The 19,835-nt window shown below is 41.5% G+C and overlaps 1 pseudogene across 1 annotated transcript; it reads left to right on the top strand.

The window, feature by feature from the left end:
- The first annotated feature begins 5,937 nt into the window (after positions 1–5,937).
- On the top strand, positions 5,938–6,329 carry LOC105980465 (annotated as a pseudogene). The gene has a single exon (XR_001174744.1). The product of XR_001174744.1 is annotated as a peptidyl-prolyl cis-trans isomerase FKBP1A pseudogene (transcript).
- Positions 6,330–19,835: the final 13,506 nt, after the last annotated feature.

Raw genomic sequence — 19,835 nt, 5'->3', positions numbered from 1 at the left:
AGTCAAGCCAGGAGCTGGTGGCTCACACCTGTAATCCTAGCTACTCAGGAGGCTGAAATGTAAGGATCGTGATTAAAGCCAGCATGGTCAGGAAAGTCCGTGACAAACTGTATCTCCAATTAACCACCAAAAGATCAGAAGTGGAGCTGTAACTCAAAGTGGTGGAGTGCTAGCCTTGAGCAGAAAAGCTTAGGGACAGTGCCCTGTCCTTGACTTCAAGCCCTACAACTGACAAAAATTAAGTATATAAATACATAATACATATAGTAGATCTGTTTTTATCAGGAAATAGAGATGTCCTGTAGTAGTTATTGAAAGTGTTGCTTAAGGATAATTAGATAATAGGCTACCAAGGATGCATACTTGTAAACCACCTTGTATAATGGAAATGCAGGCTTAATAAGACATCTGGGAAAATGCATCCCCCAGTTACAATGCGGATATGACTCCCAAACTTAATCGGTAGCTCAGCCTTTGATGCCACCACCTAATGCTTCATGATTCCAAGTGTAAAATACTTTTACAGGATATGACTTTGTTACACAGACTGCCTAAGACCCCTGGGCTTCAGTGATTCTCTCCCCACCCCCTGTCCCGTTGTGGTGCTCAGTATCAAACCCAGTGCCCCTCTGGCTTCAACCTCTTGAGGAGCTGGAACAACAGGCAAGTGTCATCCTGCTTGTGAGTTGAATCCTTTCATCATTTTTCATGATTTAAAGAGAGCTTAGGATGGAGACATAAAACAGAGAATAGCTGCACCTACTCAGGGTGATTAAGATCAGAACTTAATGTTCATTCATCATGTTTACTGAGGACTAACTACTATGAGTAACCCTATAATGCCTGCTTTCATAGTTCTTATGATCTTGTAAGAGATACAGACAAATAAACAAGTTATGATGAGGTGCTGATGCACAGTAAGGTTAGGGGTGAACTTGATGAGCTGAGGGAATACAGAAGAGGCAGAGGTGAGCTGTCTCTCCCTCAATCCTCTGCCCTGCAAAGAACATTTCCATCCTCCTCCAAAGGTTACAACATCTCAGGCACCATTTTGCAAGTAGAAACTGGGTCTTCACCAGGCATTGGACTAGCCAGGAATCTGCATTGTGAACTTCCAGGTCTCCAGAAGTAGGAGACAGAAATGTTGCTTCATGATACATTCTTCAGCCTGTGACATCCATTCTCATGACACAGGATGTACTCAACCCTTTCCAAAATACTGAATTGGCTTCACCTCTTGAAAGTAAGCAGAGAATGGGAGTACAAAAATGGAAGAATTTCTTTCCCCTAAATATTTAGGTATTTCTGTTAAGCAAATCTGATCAAAAGCCACAGCCCATGCACCCTGAAGTATACTTCTCCATCTTTCAGCCTGCAAAACACTCCACACACACACTCTTCACCTACCCCTGGAGACAGTATATCAACATCCTCATCCCAGTTCATTAAGGAAAGAAACTGAAGCTCCAGTTGCATTATATATGTATCTAGTATATGGCAGCCAAGAAATAACAGAGGAAATGGACTGAGGAAGGAAAGACTATGCACACAAGCCTGTGAAATTGTCACATGACAACAATCTGAGCCATTCTGTCTGCGGTTGGTGAACCGCACTCTTCACATTGGGGAGGTGAGAACATCTTTGCTTGGGTGTACCAAGGTTCCATCTCAGAAACGAGAGACAGGGCCTTCTCCTACTGATTCTACAATTTCCTTTCCCCAGACTTTGACTCAATAACTTTTCAGGGTTACTGAGTGACCATGAGATATCAGAAGAATTTTATTAGCTTTGGCCACTGCCAAAGCTAACAACTAGGCAACAATTGGCCCAATGGGTCTAGAACCCGTGCTGTGGGCTATCTGTGAACAGTCAGCATGGCTGCTCTTCCTCTGGAGGCTCCAAAGAGAATGCTTCCTCCCTTCCTCCAAATGTTCAAGCCCCATGCTTGCTTGGACTTGTGGAAGAAACCCTTTGATCCCAGACTCCATCTTTCTCTCCTCCTCCTCCAAAAATGATACAGTATGGAGCTGGGAAAGTGGCTCAGCAGTAGAGTGCTTGCCTTGCATGCATGAGGACCTGGGTTCAGTTATTTATCACCAAGCAGAAAAAAGCAGGAAGTGGTGTTGTGGCTCAAGTGGCAGAGTGCTAGCCTTGAGCTGAAGAGCTAAGAGACAGCACCCAGGCCCAGAGTTCAGGCCCCACAACTGACAAAAAAAAATGATAGTGTGATTACACCCAAGGTGGTGTCCCCTAATCTGAGCATCCTCCACTTAAGTCCCATCTTTGAAGCCCCTAAATTCACCTAAGGCAATGGTAACCCTTGTAATTACCCATTTTCTCCATCACCATTCCTAACTTCCCCGTCCTGTAAATGTACATCAAGTAATTTCCTTAATATAGAATATCAGCAAGCACTGAGAGTACTATGTTATAGAAACTGTCCAAAGTTAAGTACTATATATATATGTGAAGGTTCATAAATGTGTATGGGTATGTAAAAATAACTAGCTTGGGGGAGTGGAACACTGATGTTTGCATAAATGCAGAAGATATTCATAAGGTCTGCAGCCCAGAAGCTATCTTGCAAAGGTATGCTTACAGATAGGGACCAGCTAAATGCTTGGGCTTTACCTCTCCTGATATACACTTGTCATGCTCTCTCTTAAAGTCTGTAGATTTGGCTCCACAAGCACACATATGTACCAATGTGTACACACCCACATATCTGTGCAAATGCATAGACATGCACATATATACTCACTGTGATGGAGAATTGTATGTTTCATTTTGACCAAGCTAAGGGATACACAAATGATGGCTGATGAACATTATTTATGGATTCCTGTGAGGATGTTTGATTAGACACTAGCATTGAAATTGAGTTGAATTGAGTTGGAGCAATGATCAAGCAAGCAAAGAAGATCACTCTTATCATTGTCGATGGACATCACCACCCAAGCTGCTGAGGAACATGATACAATGAAAAGGCAGAAGAAGAGCTAATTTGCGCTTGCTCTTTCTGTCTCTCTGTCTCTGTTTCTCTATGTCTCTGTGTCTGTCTCTCTGTCCCTTTCTCTGTATGTCTCTTTGTTTCTGTCTCTGTCTTTCTCTTCCCCTCCCCCCACCTGTGAAGCTGGGATAATCTCTTCTCCTGCTTTCACAATTAGCATTACTGATTCTCAGACTAGGACTTGAACCTATTGGCTCCCTTTATTCTCAAGTCTTTGGGTTTGGACTGAATTGTACTACCAACTTTCTTGAGTTTCCAGGAAAACATTGCAGATCACAGAATTTCTCAGCCTCTATTTTATTGGTTTTATTTCTCTGGATAACTCTGATCTCTCTCTCTCTCTTTCTCTTTCTCTCTCTCTCTCTCTCTCTCTCTCTCTCTCTCACACACACACACACACACACACACACACACAGATACTCCTCATATTTCTTTAGTTTGCACTTCCCAGCGATCTCATCCAGCATCTGCTAGGCCCCAAGTCAAACAAGCCACTTGTAGCATTCATTTTTGGAAACTTTTCACAAACCCTTTGATCAGATGGCAATTTTTTCTATTGTGCTCTTGATAGCCAACAATCCATTTCTTAAAAGAGACTGAACAGACTGAAGTTTGTAAATCTTCGTAGGTATTTATCCCCAAGTGTGCCAGTTCCTCTTGCAAAAAAAAAAAAAAAGGTATTTAAAAACTAGCTTCTCATGTGTTTTTCTTTTGGAATTTTGACTGTCATGGAACTCTTAACCATCTGTGCCACTATCTTATGTTTATGAATCTTTCTTTTGTACTTATACAATAAGAAAATAAAAGTCTCAGAAAAGTATCTGAAGAGGGATAATTTCCCTCTTCTTGAGTTAGAAAGACAAAAAAAACTGCTTTCCCAATTGCTTTATGGAAAATAGTTTTCTCCTTGGAAATCTAACTAAATTCACACTCTATTGTTCTGCCTGTTTAATTGTTCTGCTAACACAAAAAGATGGAAGGAAGCTAGCTCAGACAGCATTTTAAATTGGAGGGCCCTCCTCTTCTCTCCTCCTTTCTCCTTATGGTTGCTTGAGTTGAACAATTCCATTATGTGCTGTAAAGGTGATCCCCAGTCTAGCAATGTCAGCCTTTTGACCAGTGGCTGGATTAGGAGGATTTCCGGCAGATTAAGCTATTGATGGGTTGTTGGAAGATGATGGAAACTTAGGAAATGGGATCTCTCATTCGAGAGAATTGGGTCATTGGAGGCATGACCTTGAGAATGGGGGTATATCCTGTCCCTGGGAGCATCCTCGCACACTTTCTCTTTTTGTTTCCTGGCTGCCATGAGATGAACAAAATCTCCTGCGATCTGCTCTTGCTGCTGTGGTATTCTGCTACTCCACAGTCCTACGAGCAATGGAGCTAGATGTGCATAAACTAAAAAAAAATCTGAAATTCTGAACTAAACTAAACTTTTTCTGCTTTCTAAATGGTTTCCTTCAAAGTGTTCTGTCACTGTCAGTATAGAGCTAATTAACACTGCAAATTGGTCCTAAGAGACAGGTCATGGCTATACCTAAACAAGACAATGTGGTTCAAAAGTCTTAGGAACTAGTTTGCAGAAATAGCCTGTTTAGAAAATTGGACTAGAGGAGTCTAAGAATCAGATCAACTCCCAGGAATGTGACCATAAATCTGTGCTCATTACATTTCCAGTAGTTTCAAAATCCTTATTACCAAGTTCTAGTCCCACAGCAGCAAGAACATGCATGGGGCTTACAGAATATCTCTGTGAGATTAAAGGAGTTTGAATGTACTGAATTTCAGCCTAAAATAAAAATAAAATAGAGTAACTCATTTTCACTACTTCAGGTTTTCTTTTCTAGTTCCCCAATCTGTTATTCGCCTTCACTTAAGACAAGATTTTAAAAAGAGAGAGCGTGGGCTCATTTCAGCAAGCAGGATTTCAACTGCATAAAAGAAAAAAGTGTTTCTCCAGGATTTGGAGTAAAATATTCAGTGGAATACCCTATAGGGTTAATGGGCTAGCAGAAAACTGACACTGTAATGGGACATTGTGATGATGATTCTAAGGCAGATCAGCTGTGTTCACTGTCTTGCTCCTCATTAGCAATGTGTGCTGAACCACCCAAAGTTCAGATTAGGTAGGAAGTCCCAGCAAATTTTAGTTAACGCTGCCCCCTAGTGCTTAGATTTGTTATAACACGAGTGCAGAGTCTCAACCATCAGTCAAAATATGACACTTTCCACCCCTTTCCCATTTGCTCATCTCAGAAACAAGAAAATTAAAGCTGCCAAAATCAAGTGAGACTTAGAAATTGTTAGAACTATAGACACAAATCACAAAGGCCCCAGGGTCCAGGGGCCCAGGCCTGTAATCCTAGCTACTCAGGAGGTAGAGATCTCAGTATCACAGTTCAAAGCCAGCCTGGATAGGGAAAGCCCAGGAGATTCATCTCCCCAGTTAATCAGCAAAAACCCAGAAGTGAAGCTGTGGCTCACCCTGGTAGAGTGCTCACCTTGAGCAAATAAAAGAAAGAATGCCCAAGCCTTGAGTTCAAGCCCCACAATTGGCACACACATGTGTGTGCACCACACAGAAGCACTGACTATTTACATTTATATAGAGATGTATGTGTATATGTATGTGTGTATGTGTGTATGTATGTATGTGTGTATGTATGTGTGTATGTGTGTGTATGTATTGTGTATGTGTGTATGTATGTATGTGTGTATGTATGTATGTGTGTATGTGTGTAGTATGTATGTGTGTATGTGTGTGTGTGTGTGTGCATGTGTGTATGTGTGTATATGTGTGTGTGTGTATTATGTATTACCACAAAGGCAACTGTCCCACCCTCTACCGCTAACTGTCATATAGAACATTCATGGCGAGAGTCGCGGAGTGGCCGCCAGGTTCGCTGCTGGTCCTCTGGCCGCCCGCACCGCACCCGCCACCGTCGCTGCCGCCATGGGCGTGCAGGTGGAGACCATCTCCCTTGGAGATGGGCGCACCTTCCTGAAGCGCAGCCAGACCTGCGCGGTGCACTACACCGGGATGCTGGAAGATGGAAAGAAATTTGATTCCTCCCGGGACAGAAACGAGCCCTTTAAGTTTGTGCAAGCGGGAAGTGATCCGAGGCTGGGAAGAAGGGGTGGCCCAGATGAGTGTGGGTCAGAGAGCCAAACTGATTATCTCTACAGACTACACTTTCGGGGTCACTGGTCACCCTGGCATCATCCCACCAAACGCCACTCTGGTCTTCGATGTGGAGCTTCTAGGACTGGAATGACAGAAATGGCCTCCTTCCTTAGCTCCCTGTTCGTGGATCTGCCATGGAAGGATCTGGTGCCTCCAGATGCTGCCCACGAGTCCATACGGAGCTCTTCCTGAAGCCCCACTCCACTCTATAAACATCTGCCCCGACTGAACGTGTTCCGTCACTCGGCTTTGCTTCTGACACCTTATCTTCCTCCTCTTCCTCCTCGTATGTGTGTTTACCTGAACCTTGTATTTTGTTTTCATTTTGGGAGTGAAGATTCAGTTTCAGTCTCTTGGATCTAGGTTCCAATTAAGCATCTTGTCACGTATTAACAGCACAAGTGATGGGTTAACTTTAGGAATTGGTGTTGCGGTGGGGGCTGCAAGAATCTTTATTTTATTTTTTGGATGGAATCTTTATCTATTATCTATTGAATCATTCTTGCTGCTGCGCTGCAAAGCCATAGCAGATTGGAGATGCTGTGGAGGGCTGAATTGTTCTGCAGTGTGTGAGGTCCTTCTGTTCAATTGAAAACCCTGCCCAAAATGGAAGGGGTGGGTGGGAGGAGCCTCTGTGAGTCCCTCCGCCACCTCGGAAACCTGCCTTTCAAACAGCTCACTCACTGCGATGTTGGACGCTCCAGGTATCCGTCCCTGGGCCGGCAGGGGCCTCTGAAGCCTTCGTGACTGACTTCTTTTCTTTTTTTTTTCTTTTCTTTTTTTCATCCTGTGGTTTTTCTAATGAATTTTCAAGACTTTTGTAATCTCAAAACTATCAAGCTCCACTTCCTAAAGTCTAAGAACTTTCATTGAAAGTTTCCATCGAAGGTGGAGTTTAATTAGCCAGAAGAGCATCCATTACCTCATTAGCCCTTGACTTGTGACCCTTAGCCATTAGAAAAGCAAGCACAACAGCTGGACAGGATAAACACATCCTGGCCACTTGCTGAAGGCTTCAGACAGGGGCCATATTGCAACAGGTGGTAGCAAGTTGTTAGCTAAGTCCACCCAGGAGAATATGGCTAATAGGTCTTCAGCAGAAAGGGAGCTCACATGTTAGCCTGTTGATGTAGTTGGATGCATCCAACAGATGGCCCTGTTTTTTTGTTTTGCCCAGAGCAGTCTGAATGCCTGGAGTCCAAGCACATCAAATCAACATCTGTACTGCCAGCAGGGTCTGCGTGTGTGTGGCTGGGTGGGGGAAGTGAAAGCTAGAGGGGAGGGTGGAAAGAGATGCGATTGTTTTTGACTGTGGCAGGTACATTGGTGAGAGGGGCTTAATGAGATGGAAGAATGGGGGGGATGAAGGCCGAACGCTGGCGCATGAGAGAAGAGGCAAAGTCTAAATGTGGCTAATTCCATCCTGTCGTTTTAGAGAAAAAGAAACCAGAACCCAGGGAGGAGAGACAAGAGCCTCCAACATCACACAGCTAGTTTCTGACAGAAATGATCACACCTGAGATTTTCTTATCTCCATCCTAGGAGTTCTGTCTACCTTTCATAGAATATGGAAGAAAGAGAGGACAGGGTGACCAAAAAAAAGAGAGAGAGAGATGCTAGGAAAGAGCATGTAAAACAGGAAGGAGGAAAAGATTCAACTGGGAAAAGGATGGAAACAAGGGAAGAAAGAGAAAAGGCATCAAAAATAGATGGCTTGGCTGGAGGTATGGCTCAAATGGGACAGCACTTAGCTAGCAAACCCAAATCCCTGAGTTCAATCTCCTTTACTAGTCTTGCATGGTGATGCATACTTGTAATCCCAGCACTCAGCAAGCTGAAGCAGGACAAATCTGAGGTACATAGTGTGAGACTTTGTGTCAAATATACATATATATTGTATAATGCTTATATAATACTCTCTCCATATATATGTTTATTAGAGGGGAAATATAGCAAAAAGGGTGAAAATAGAGTAAAACCGCTTCTTCACTGTAACTTTAGGACTTGTGCTTCCCAAAGAATGTGATTCAGCCAGTTCAATATATTCCTGAAGTTTTGAGTCACATGCATTAACTTAGGTGACCTCGAGGCCATACTTGTTTAAATGCCACTTTTGTCTAGTGAGAGCATACACAGGTACCACTGCAGGGCAGAATGCAATGAGCTTCTATCTGCAAAGAGTGCTGATAAAGAGGAGGAGGAGGAATCTGAGAACAAAGAGCTTTGAATAAAGCCTGCTGCCAATTCTACAATGCTTTGTTCTTATAGTCTGCGGAATCGCATTTTAGTCTACCTAGAGCTAAGAACTTGTATCACATAAATACAGAAAATATCTCTAGGAAGCTAAGAGGTGTTTATAGCCAAGGCACAAAAATCTAAAGCTGAAAAAAGAAAAGGCTCAAAAATTCATTTGAATTTAAAGCTTCTATTTCACAATAGAGACCACAAGTACCCCTAAAAGTCAAATAATAGACAAAGGACAAAAATACTATATATCTCGTAAGACACTTAAAAAATAAACACATTCTAAAGTTTTAAAAAAAACTAAAAACAGAAAGCAAAAATACAGGCAGAGAAGCAATTCAAAGAAGAGGAAATGAAAATGTCCAATTAACATACGAAATGCAGATCACCCTCATTTTGATCAGGGAAAAACACTAATTAAAGTAAAATAAAATACATCATTGTAGGGAAAAGGTTAATATTTAATCGCACAATGAATATGTAATTTGTTATCAAAAATAAAATTGGTTCCTCCAATCACACTGGAGAGCAAACTAGTCAACTCCAGTGGAGCAGTTTGCCAGACTTTCACTTTTCTGTATTCATACAGGAATAAATTATTTGCTATTCAATGTAGTAAAGAGAATAACATTGACCAAAATAAAAAGTTAGAAATGTGAGCCTGGGAGCCGGGGCAGGAAAGATTGCTTAAATCTTTTTGTATCTGTACCCACCCCTGGGGCCAGATAAGCCCCAAATCAGAACCAGCCATCCTCCAACTGTCTACTCCTTCCCTGTGTGGTATTTAATGCCACGGTCTGGCTCTTAGATGGATTCATTCTTGGTTTATCTCATTTTCCAAACGTCAGTGATGAATCCATTTCAGGGTGGCAAGGGACACAATTCAATTCCTCTGTGGTATGGTTACATCATGCCAAATGAAAAATTTGACACGGCCAGATAAGAGAGACACATCATTTATCACACCAGCGTTTCTACTTGCCCCCAGTGAGCGCTCGTTGACCTCCTTCATCTAACTCATGCTTCATCTCATTTCTCGGTGAAGAGCTAGGCAGGAAGGAAACTCGCATGCTTGTTGGTTACCCAGGGGGCTCAAAATCTGCTATGCACTAGGGCACATAAGTGTGGATCGATTTCCTGTGATGTCTAGTTCTTAAAGGCACTGGAGAATTTACGCCACCAGGAATGCAACTAGTAAGATGGAACACGTAGAAGTTAACAAGCAAAGGAAGGAAAGTGGAGGGAGTGCTGGGCTGAGTCACATCTACCCTCGCCTCCTGGGTGGACCTGTTTCTATCCTTGTATATTGTCAAGATGAAACCTGAGATTTCTCCTTCCAGCATGACTCTGAGACTCTTGATGGCTGTGGCCTAATTTGACTTGGACCCTCTGTATTCCTGACCCCACTTGCTAAAGTTTGTATCCTGGGATTGTCCACAACTCCTGATTCAGTAACTGTAATAGTTATCCTTTACTGAGTGCTAGCACAGTTCTTTTTATTTTTTTTTGGTTGGTCGTGGGGCTCGAACTTAGGGCCTGGATACTGTCCCTAAGCTTTTTTTGCTTGAGGTTAGTGCTCTACCACTTTGAGCCACAGTACCACTTCTGGTTTTCTGGTGTTTAATTAGAGATGAGTCTCATGGACTTTCCTGCCACGACTGCCTTCAAACCCATGATCCTCAGATCTCGGCCTCCTGAGTAGCTGTGATTACAGGCGTGAGGCATAGTGCTCTATGGCTAGTACAGTTCTAAGTACTCCATGTGACTTGTCTAATTTAAACAACTCTGACATCAGGGTAAATAAAAATCCCAGGCCCTGTCTCCTAGGAACAGCTCTAGCAAAGGGGAGCTCTTCAGAATCCCCAGGTAACTTGGTCAAAGTACACGGATGCTGGGGTTTGGTTATAAAATATCACCAAAGTCTTACGTGTTGAGGGCTGGGTACCTAGCTGGTGGCATTATTGGAAAATGTTGCATCAACACTAACTTGATATCAATGGATTAGCCCATGGATGAGTGGTAGCTGAATGATCTCTTAGGTTATGGGGCCTGGTCTCTTAGGAGACACCTTTGAAGAGTGTATCTGGTCTCCAAGCTTTTCTGTATCTCTGTCTCTCTTTGCTTCCTGGCAGCTGTGAGGTAAGCAGTTTTCCTCCACCACCCCTTCCACAATGTCTCTGTCTAGCAATGGAACTGGCTGACTAGCCCAAATTAGCCTTTTCTCCTTTAAAGGTTTGATTGTCTAAGCTAGTTTGTCTGAGCAACTAAAAGCTGACCAAGGCAACAGACCAGCTTAGGAACTCCCAGATGAGTGGAGGAGTGAATGTTCATCAAGGCTTACCAAGCTGGCAAGCATCCTGGCTTTGACAGGTGCCACCCACAGTAAAAAATTGAACTCCTTTGCCTGCCACCGAGCCTCTACAATGAGTCCAATCTGGGTGCCCATAAGAGAAATATTACAATGCAGGCTGGACTCCAATGTTCAAAAGCAAAGTAACTTGGAGTTAAGCATTGGTTTGGCTAATCCTCCCCTCTTCTTCCACTGTGTTTGGAAACTCCTGGGTCTAGGCCATCTGAACTCCAAAGACATGTTGTGGCATCCATCACACGATAGTATTCAAATGAAAAATGCTAATGGAATCCAGATATAGGATTATTCTGCCCCCACATTTTATGGAAATAAGGAAAGTGCCTGTGAATCAGCCAGTGGAGAGGCCAAATGAGGCGTGGGAAAGGTTAAAGCCGAACCCACCACCTAATAACCTGCCAGTCTCTTTAATTAAGCATTAAATATGAATGTGATTTAAAATAACAATAGTAACTGTGCTATTGTTCTGGGAAGAAGTGTATGAGAAATGAGGAGGTGGTAACCCTGACCTTGTGTGCTAAGAAAATACAAAGGATTTTTTCTAAATATGGAAGCCACCTACTATACAAAGTGCTTATGGGCAAGAGAGAAAGGAAGTAGCTTCCATTCTTGTCCAGAGAGGAGGAAGATGCAGGCGCTGGGGACAGAGTGATTAAGAGCAATCTCAAGGTTTCAAAGATAGATAGACCTGACTTAATATCCCAATATCTCCATGCCCTACTTCAAGGACCTCAGGAGTAGACAGAGCCTCTTCATCTACCAGCAGGAATAATCATTGTATCTGTATCACAAGACTGGTGACTTAGTGGCCTAAGGAGCTTTAATTAAAAATCAGATGAGTAAAATATTAATCTCAGTACCTAGCTCTAAGTAAGGGCTGAACAGATGGTTTGTAATTGCTGCTAAAACATCAATGTCCTGTGTGCATTTCTGCTTCGAGTTCCTTGATGATGCTGGTTCAGAGCCTCTCTCTCTGTACACACAAACAGAGAATAATTGCCTCGGACTCTAATTCTGTTTAAATCTTTATTTTGCCAGAGTTAGGGCATGTAAGGCAATATCAAGGAAGATAAATATCACCAACCTAGTGTGAAATTGTATTTTCAGGGTCTTGTAGCTATCATTGCCCTTACCTTAATCTTTCTTCTACCAATAACACATGAACCTCAGTGACTCAATGGGAGAAGCACCTCTCCAAAGCCCTGCATCCTGAGAGAGGAAGAATAGATAAAATGTTCAAAACATCTGTCTGATAAAATAAGACTCCTGGAAGAAAGATGAGAATGTAGAACAGCGGATAATAACTCAAGGAAACTAAAGGAAAGAAACAAGAAAAAAAGAGTTCCAGGAGTTTCCCAAAATGCTTGCCTATTGCTTGTTGTACTCTTGCTTTCTTTTACTTCTCTCTTGATATATAATAATTATTTATAATCGGGTATAGTGTGATGGTTCAATACATCATGCAATGGGTTTCAATCAATTGGGGTAATTAGCATTTTCATCTTCTTATCATTTTTGTGTTTAGATATTTCAAACTCCTCATAAAATATGTAATTTGTTGTAAACTATAGTCATCCCACTGTGATATAAAGCATTAGAACTTACTCCTCCCATCTAATTATATTTTATATTCCAAATATATTTATATATGGGGGCAAGGTTGAACACAGGGGCTAGGTGCTATCTCTGAGCTCTTTTGCTCTAACACTTTGGTTTTCTAGTAGTTAACTGGAAATAAGAGTCTCATGGATTTTCCTGCCTGGTCTGGCTTCAAACCACAGTCCTCAGATCTCAGCCTCCTGAGTAGCTAGGATTATAGGCATGAGCCACAAACTCCTGGCTAATATATGTTTTTAATTTTAAAACTTAGTATATTGATTAAAGAAAATGTTGGTCATGTGCCAGTGGGATCTAATTAATAAGCCAAGTATAAGAAATGTGTCAAAGTATGGGGTAGGGAGGAAAGAATGTGGGGTGAAAATCTGGGAAATGAGGCATTTAGGCATCATTCCAGGCAGGAGCGGAACATTGAAGGGCTCAAGAGGGCTCACACTTGTAGTCCTAGCTAGCCAGCAAGTTGAGATCTGAGAATTATGGTTCAAAGCCAGACCAGGCAGAAAACTCCAAGAGACTCCATCTCCAATTATCCAGTAGAAAATCATGGTAGAGTGTCAGTCATGGGCAAAAAAGCTAAGTGAGAACACAGGACCTTGTGTTTAAGACCCAGAACTGGCATGCATGCACATGGGCACATGTGCGCGTGCATGCGTGCACACACACACACACACACACACACACACACACACACACACACACAAATATTCCAGAAGAGCTGATATTTGATGTTTAAGGTTTTCAAAGGGAATGAAGAAACACATGAGAAAGGTATAATAAGAACAACATTTACTCTCCTGCCCTAAGCAACTACAACACTAGACAATGAATGTGAGAGACCCTGGATCATCACAGAACTGGCAGTTCTGTGAGAACCCTTGCTAAACATGGATTAGCACTAAGTCTTGATCTTGGACACTCACTGTGGTCATAGACGGGGTATACTGTGCTACAAGCCAAGGCACAATGGCTGTTGTTTCAGGTGAAAAAGTTCAGGTTCATGCTTGCCTTTCAAGCTGAAGCAAGTTGCCTTTTCAATGGAGCCTTATTGTTTCTTAGCAAGAAAACTGACAGACAAACCAGTCGGTTATTCAAGCCTAGGTGAATAGCAGACAACTGATCATGTCAAGGAAAACAGCTGGCAATGTGTGATAAAATTTAAGCTTCTACTTTGCAAAGACCACTGTCAAGAGAATAAAAAGACAAGCCACAGACTGAGAATAAATACTTACAAAATTATTTTTATAGCTAACAAAATACTTCGCATTTGATAAGGAATACAGGGCTCTTATAACTCAATAAGAAGAAAAAAACAAGCGAATTAAAAAATTGGACAAAAAAATCTGAACAGGCACCATGCCAAAGGACAAAGAAACCTAAGAGTAGACCTGAAGATCTGCAGTATCATCCATTACTAGAAAATTGCAGATTGAGAGACTACTAAATACCTATGTGTAATTTGGAGAATCTAAAATACTACAACACCAAAGGCTGACAAGGATTCAGAGATAGAACTCTCTCTCTCTCTCTCTCTCTCTCTCTCTCTCTCTGATACAGCTGCTTTGGAAGATAATTTGATAAATTCTTATAAATCTGAACATACTCATACAATCTAGCAGTCAAACTCTTTGATGTTAACCCAAAGGAACTGAAAACTTACATTCACATCAACACCACACACAAATGCCTATAGTAGCTTTATTAATAACTGTCAAAACTTGGGAGCAATCAAGATGAATAGATAAACCATGGTACATTAAACAATGGAATATGATTCAGCACTGCTAAGAGACAAGCCATCAAGTCATGAAAAGTCATGGAGCAATACACCCTTATGCCTACATGAAAGAAGTAGTCTTTAAAAAAGTCACATACCAGATGAAAAGGAGAAACTATGAAGGTTATGCTATTATCAGTGGCTGTCCTGTACCAGGAGTGAGGGGGATGAGAGAGGAGTGGGAGCGCAGTAGTTTAAGGCAGTGGGGCTGCCATCTTGGATCCTTTTGCTTTAATCAATCCACTCATGGCAATGTCATGAGTGGACCCCAGTGGGGGCTGTTGACTCTGGGGTAACCATGATGCGTCACTTTCAGTTTTCACAAAGGCACCACTGTGGTGGGAGATGGCTGTAGCTAGGAAGAGAACACGTGTGAGAGCATGGGGAAACTGTGGTTGGTTGTGTGGTTGATGATGGCTATTCTGCCATCATCATTATTGTGAGAGGTGACTCTGGATGGGAGTTCCTTCATGGCCAGGGATGGTGAGCATGTTTTCATGTACGTATTAGCCATTTGTACTTCTAAAAAGAGGCTGATTTTCAAGTCACTTTTGAAGTTATATAAATGTCTGTTCTAAGAAGAGGTTAAGTGTTAAAATTAAACACATGGTTGGATTTAGAGAAGCAGTGCCTAAGAGAATGGGTTGCAAAACTCTACAACTGGGTGAAGGAAGGATAATGTGAGATTGACTGCTCTAGACATCAAGGGGTACTTTCTGAGATGGAAATAACAATATTGGGGTTAGAAGGACTAGGATTTTTTTTCATTTCCAGGAGTACTGGGGTTTTAGTACCCACTCCCCATTCTAACTTCTAGAGGAAATGAAGGGAACCTGCCCTGCTGTGCACTGAACAACCTGGCATACATATAATTTATTGTATAAGTGATGTATATCATACATTATTACATATTGTGTATTATATAATGTATATTATATATTATACACACACAGACACACAAACGCACACATATATTGGCCGGTTGTGGGGCTTGAACTCTGAGCTTGGGTGCTGTTCCTGCGCTCTTCAGCTCAAGGCAAGCATTCTACTGCTTGAACCACAGCACCACTTCCAGTTTTCTAGTGGTTTATTGGAGATAAGAGTCTCATGGATTTTCCTTCCCGGGCTGGCTTTGAACAGCGATCTTCAGATCTCAGACTCCTGAGTAGCTAGGATTATAGGAGTGAGCCACCAGCGCCCGACTTACACATATATTTTAAAGTTTAACTGTATGCTACTTTTTAAAAGTCTAACAAAATTTTCCTTGATAAAATTGATTCATTGCTTAAAATAAAAACAGAGAGGGGAAATATCTTAAACTACTTCCAATCAACTATTCTTTTGAATTTGCAACACATTTCTTTCTTAAGAACAAAGCAAAGGAAGTGTGATTAGCCTTGGTGGGTGGTAAAACTTCGAAACTGGTTTTCCTCAGAGGTGTTATGATTGAAAAAACCTTTTGCGTGCATGTTTATCAATATCTACTCTGTACTAGGGATAAAATGTTAATAAGAAGCAAATTATTCCCTGGTGCTAGATAAGTGTTCAACCACTAAGCAACCTCTCCAGCCCTGAGCTTATACTTTTAGAGTTGAAAGTAAATATGGAGAAAGAATCCTATGATCAGCAAAGAAAAGGAAGCAATGTCTTCCCAGAAAAATTTAAGCCTTAGTCTGAACCTCCAGGAAGCTCTGATAAACAAGCTTACTTTAAAAAAAATTAGTATTATCTTTAAATTTTAACTCAACATATCAATTAATAAGAACAATTCATCTGGATCAATGTCACCCCTCCCATTATTCTCTCCAGCCCAGCTAGCTCACTCTAACTCTTACAGAGGATTCATATTGACCAAACACTACTTGAAAAAAACACACACACCATAATTTGGTATTGGAACCAAAATTAGGATGCTGACCGCTGGGCTTAAGTTGAGTTAGGTCTTTCTTCCACTCCTCCACTCTCCTCTTCTAAATATGCTGGGGACCAGTGCCTCCTACTTAACTATTAAAGATTTCGGTTCTGTGTTGACTGTGGTTCCTCTTTCCATGACATTGGGCCCAAGTCTGGAATTTCCTGAAGTCTGTCAAGCCTCCATCCACAGAGCAGAAGACCTCTGCTACTCTGACTACAGACATTGAGATAGTTCAGTAGGCCATAATGTGATTTATCGTTACCCAGAAACATGCAAAATTTTCTCTCAAGTATGAGTACTCCCAGAGACTTTTTTGAGAGTGCAAAGGAGAAGGTGTCTCAAGACTCTCTCCTCAATTTATTTTAGATTCTTTTAGGAATCTATACGGTAAAGCTTTATTCTCTCTCCAGGCTCTCTGAGCTACAACCTTTCCTTCCTCAACTTAAAGTCAGAAAAACCTCTGACTTGAATGAGCGTCTCCATTCTTCAGTGATCCGATTTGACTCTAATTTGATTTCCCATGCAGAGAACATAGATTCATCAAGGTGCTGGGGCCTAATAAAATTGACCTCTTTATCTCTCAGCCACACTCTGATAGGCCAGAAGTAGAGGTGGGAGGTAGAAGCCGGGGAGGGAGCACAAACAATGAAACTTCAATCTGTACAAATTCCCAGAATAAAGCAAGATATATGTCTTCCTTTGAAACCATAATCCAACAGGGAGATTGGCTGCAGCCTCCTCCAGAGACACAAGGAAGCCAAGACAGTCAAACCAGCAGTGACTTCTCATAACCGCCAGCATGCAGCTGTCCACATTTATGCTTTTCCACTCCGGAGTATCTCTGTCCTCCTTGGGCCTTAACTTCAGACTCCTGTCTTCATCCTCTTTCTGTGCAGATGACTTACTGAATCTCAGGGTTTGTTTTTGCTTTTGTTTTTTGTTTTCTTATCTCTTAGTTTCTTCAAGTCCAACTGGTCTAGATTCTAAACAAGTAATGCTCGCCAGGTTCCAGGAAGTCTTTCTTTCATGTCTCAGATGCTTTCCTCATCTCCTTCTCTATTCAACCCCTTCTGGGCCACCTCCATTCATGTAGTGGCCAAACTCCATGGCTAGCATAAGGTTTTCCATAAACTCAAAGACTTTTCATTGAAGCCACAGGACTACTGAAAATGATGCAGGAGCCAGATGAAGGACATGACACAGTTTTGTGGGGCTTTTTTTTCCTTTTTACCATGTGATTATTTACCACAAACAGCTCACCATAGTTTAAGTGGAAAAGGGATTTTCTTGAGGATTTGTAAGTCTATCTACTGTATAAGGCAGAGAATTTCAGGATGGGATTAGGCAAACCAACACCTAGGTGGGAAGAGTTCACAAGTTAATGAAAAGACAAGAAAATAGTGTCACCATCGAATTTCTTTTCCCTCCCTTCTCTATTTTTTTAAATTGTATTCTTTCAGCCTTGTAGTGCTAACATTGACTAGAAGTAGTGATGGTAATTCTTACCTTGCTCCTTTATTTTAAAGGTGATTTTTCTAATGTTTCTCTCAATTTAGGTTGATACTGAGCTTTTGAAAATTTGTTATTAGCATAAATTAATTGTACACAAGGGATTTATTGTGATATTTGAAAATTTGACTGTAATGTACTTTCATCAGATTCAGCCATCTACGTTTCTACAATGCCCTTGAACTCTATCTTCAACCTCATTTTGCTTCCTTTCCCCAAATCTGGCAAATTTATTGGATTCTAATGAAATTATTCTTCAATTGTTACATCCTCTCTCTGCTCTTCCCTTCCCTGACAAACGTGTGACCTGTTTTGCATGAACTATTGAAAGCCAGTAATAGTTTCATTGCTTCTGATTGCCAACATTTCCTAAGTGAGTGGTGACACTCATCAAGCTCTTGTTAGTCTGGATAAAGATTGTTGCTGCGATCAGTGTAAGCCCCACAAACTAATTTTCCTTAATTATAATCAACTCAGCTACCACAAGCACGGCTAATAAGCTACTAATATGTCTGCCATAGAGTCTGTATCCAAATAAAATCTACAGAATTAGTTGATATTTATCAAACTTAAAAGATACTGATGTTTTCAAAAAACAATAAAAACCATTTCTCTAGAGCCTGACAAGAGGGTCTCTTCCACAGGAAGTACAGAACAGTGCCAAGAAAGGACTTGAGATGAGTGCAAGGAACTTGCTTTCACCTTGTGGAGTTCCTATCCTTCTTTCCCTCCCCTTCATTACCTGCCTGGACCAAATCTAGGATGACTTGCATGAATCCGAAGTCTGGGGGAAGAACAGAATTTACATCATTGTGAAAGAGTGGGAACACTGACTCACTGAAGACATGTCAGGCTCATCCCTTCTATTTACTGCTTATGGAACTCCACAGAATTACAGAAATCAAAGGCCATATATCTTCTCAGAACATTTGGGTTCTTATTTGCTACAAGCTTATTTAAAAAAAAAAAGTCACCCAACCTCTCAACTTAACCTCGTGCTCTAATTACATCTTCAATAAACGAAAGGTAGCCAAACTTTACCTGCTTCCAAAAGACAAGTTTAAATTCTGTCCCAAGATCTTCTCCATGACTGAAAACTGTGATCTCTGTGATTTCCGTTCCAGTACTCAATTAGGGAAAGGTTGGGCTACAACAGCCAGAGAGGAGGGTCTCAAGGTCACGCATGGCTATAGGTGACGATTTGTTTTACTACCTTTATGGTTTGCCTTAAGCATCCATGTGGGGCTACTGGAAATATCTGGAAAGAATGCTGCTTGCAAAGAATTAGCATCTATAATTTTTAGATGATTCAAATGACCCTAGTATCCAACTGTTTCTAGTATGGGCTTATTTGATGCACACAGGCAGAGTTTGTTCCTTAGGAATTCTGAAACAAAATAACCCACCTATGATTTATCCTAAAAGGTATAGTAGTGTCCATTCACAAAAGAGAAACCGTAGCTCAAATTAAGATTCCCACTCTCTTTTCGTGAAACTCTTGTGGTACAAGAATTCTAGTAATGTCTCCTAATAGACATTACGACCTTCTGCATTCTCAGCCGCCAGGATTTCGTGTCCACATTAAATCCTGACATAGTCATCTCCTAAAATGCAGCAATGACCGCACAAAGCTGCTCCTCTGCCACTAATACCAGCTGCATGACAGAAAAATGACCTTCAAAACAGTGGTTGATCCCAGCCTTATCTATCACGGAGTTCTATAGAGACTAACACACCAGCCAAAATGCATCAGGATACGTTTGTCTAGCAAAGCCAACTTTCGTCTATAGGTACGTTACACTTTAACCTTTCTTTACTAGTAAGCCAGATTTTTACCAAGCTTGGGATGAATAGGCACTGGCCCCAAAGCCTGGCAAGTTTTCAAGACCTGTGTTGAGAAGCATGGCTCCAATCCGTTTGTAGATTGAAATTTTGAAGCATTGTGGCAAGGGGCTAGAGTACTATTAACTGAGCCTCCATATTTATATTTCTTACTTTTTCCTCATCCTCAGACTTGAACTCAAGGCCTTGTTCTTTCTCAGCTTTCCTGTTTGGTTGGTGCTCTACCACTTGAGTCTATGTCTCTAGCACAACGTTCTTTTGATTATGTTAGAGAAGAAGTTGTACAGACTTTTCTGCCTTAGTTAGCCTTGCACTGCAATCTGCTGGATCTCAGCTTTCTGAGCAGCTAGGATTACAGGGGTGAGCCA

The sequence above is a fragment of the Dipodomys ordii genome, unplaced genomic scaffold (assembly GCF_000151885.1).
Source record: "Dipodomys ordii isolate 6190 unplaced genomic scaffold, Dord_2.0 Scaffold9, whole genome shotgun sequence".
Classification (NCBI taxonomy): domain Eukaryota; kingdom Metazoa; phylum Chordata; class Mammalia; order Rodentia; family Heteromyidae; genus Dipodomys; species Dipodomys ordii.
This window is presented reverse-complemented; position numbering and strand designations above follow the sequence as displayed.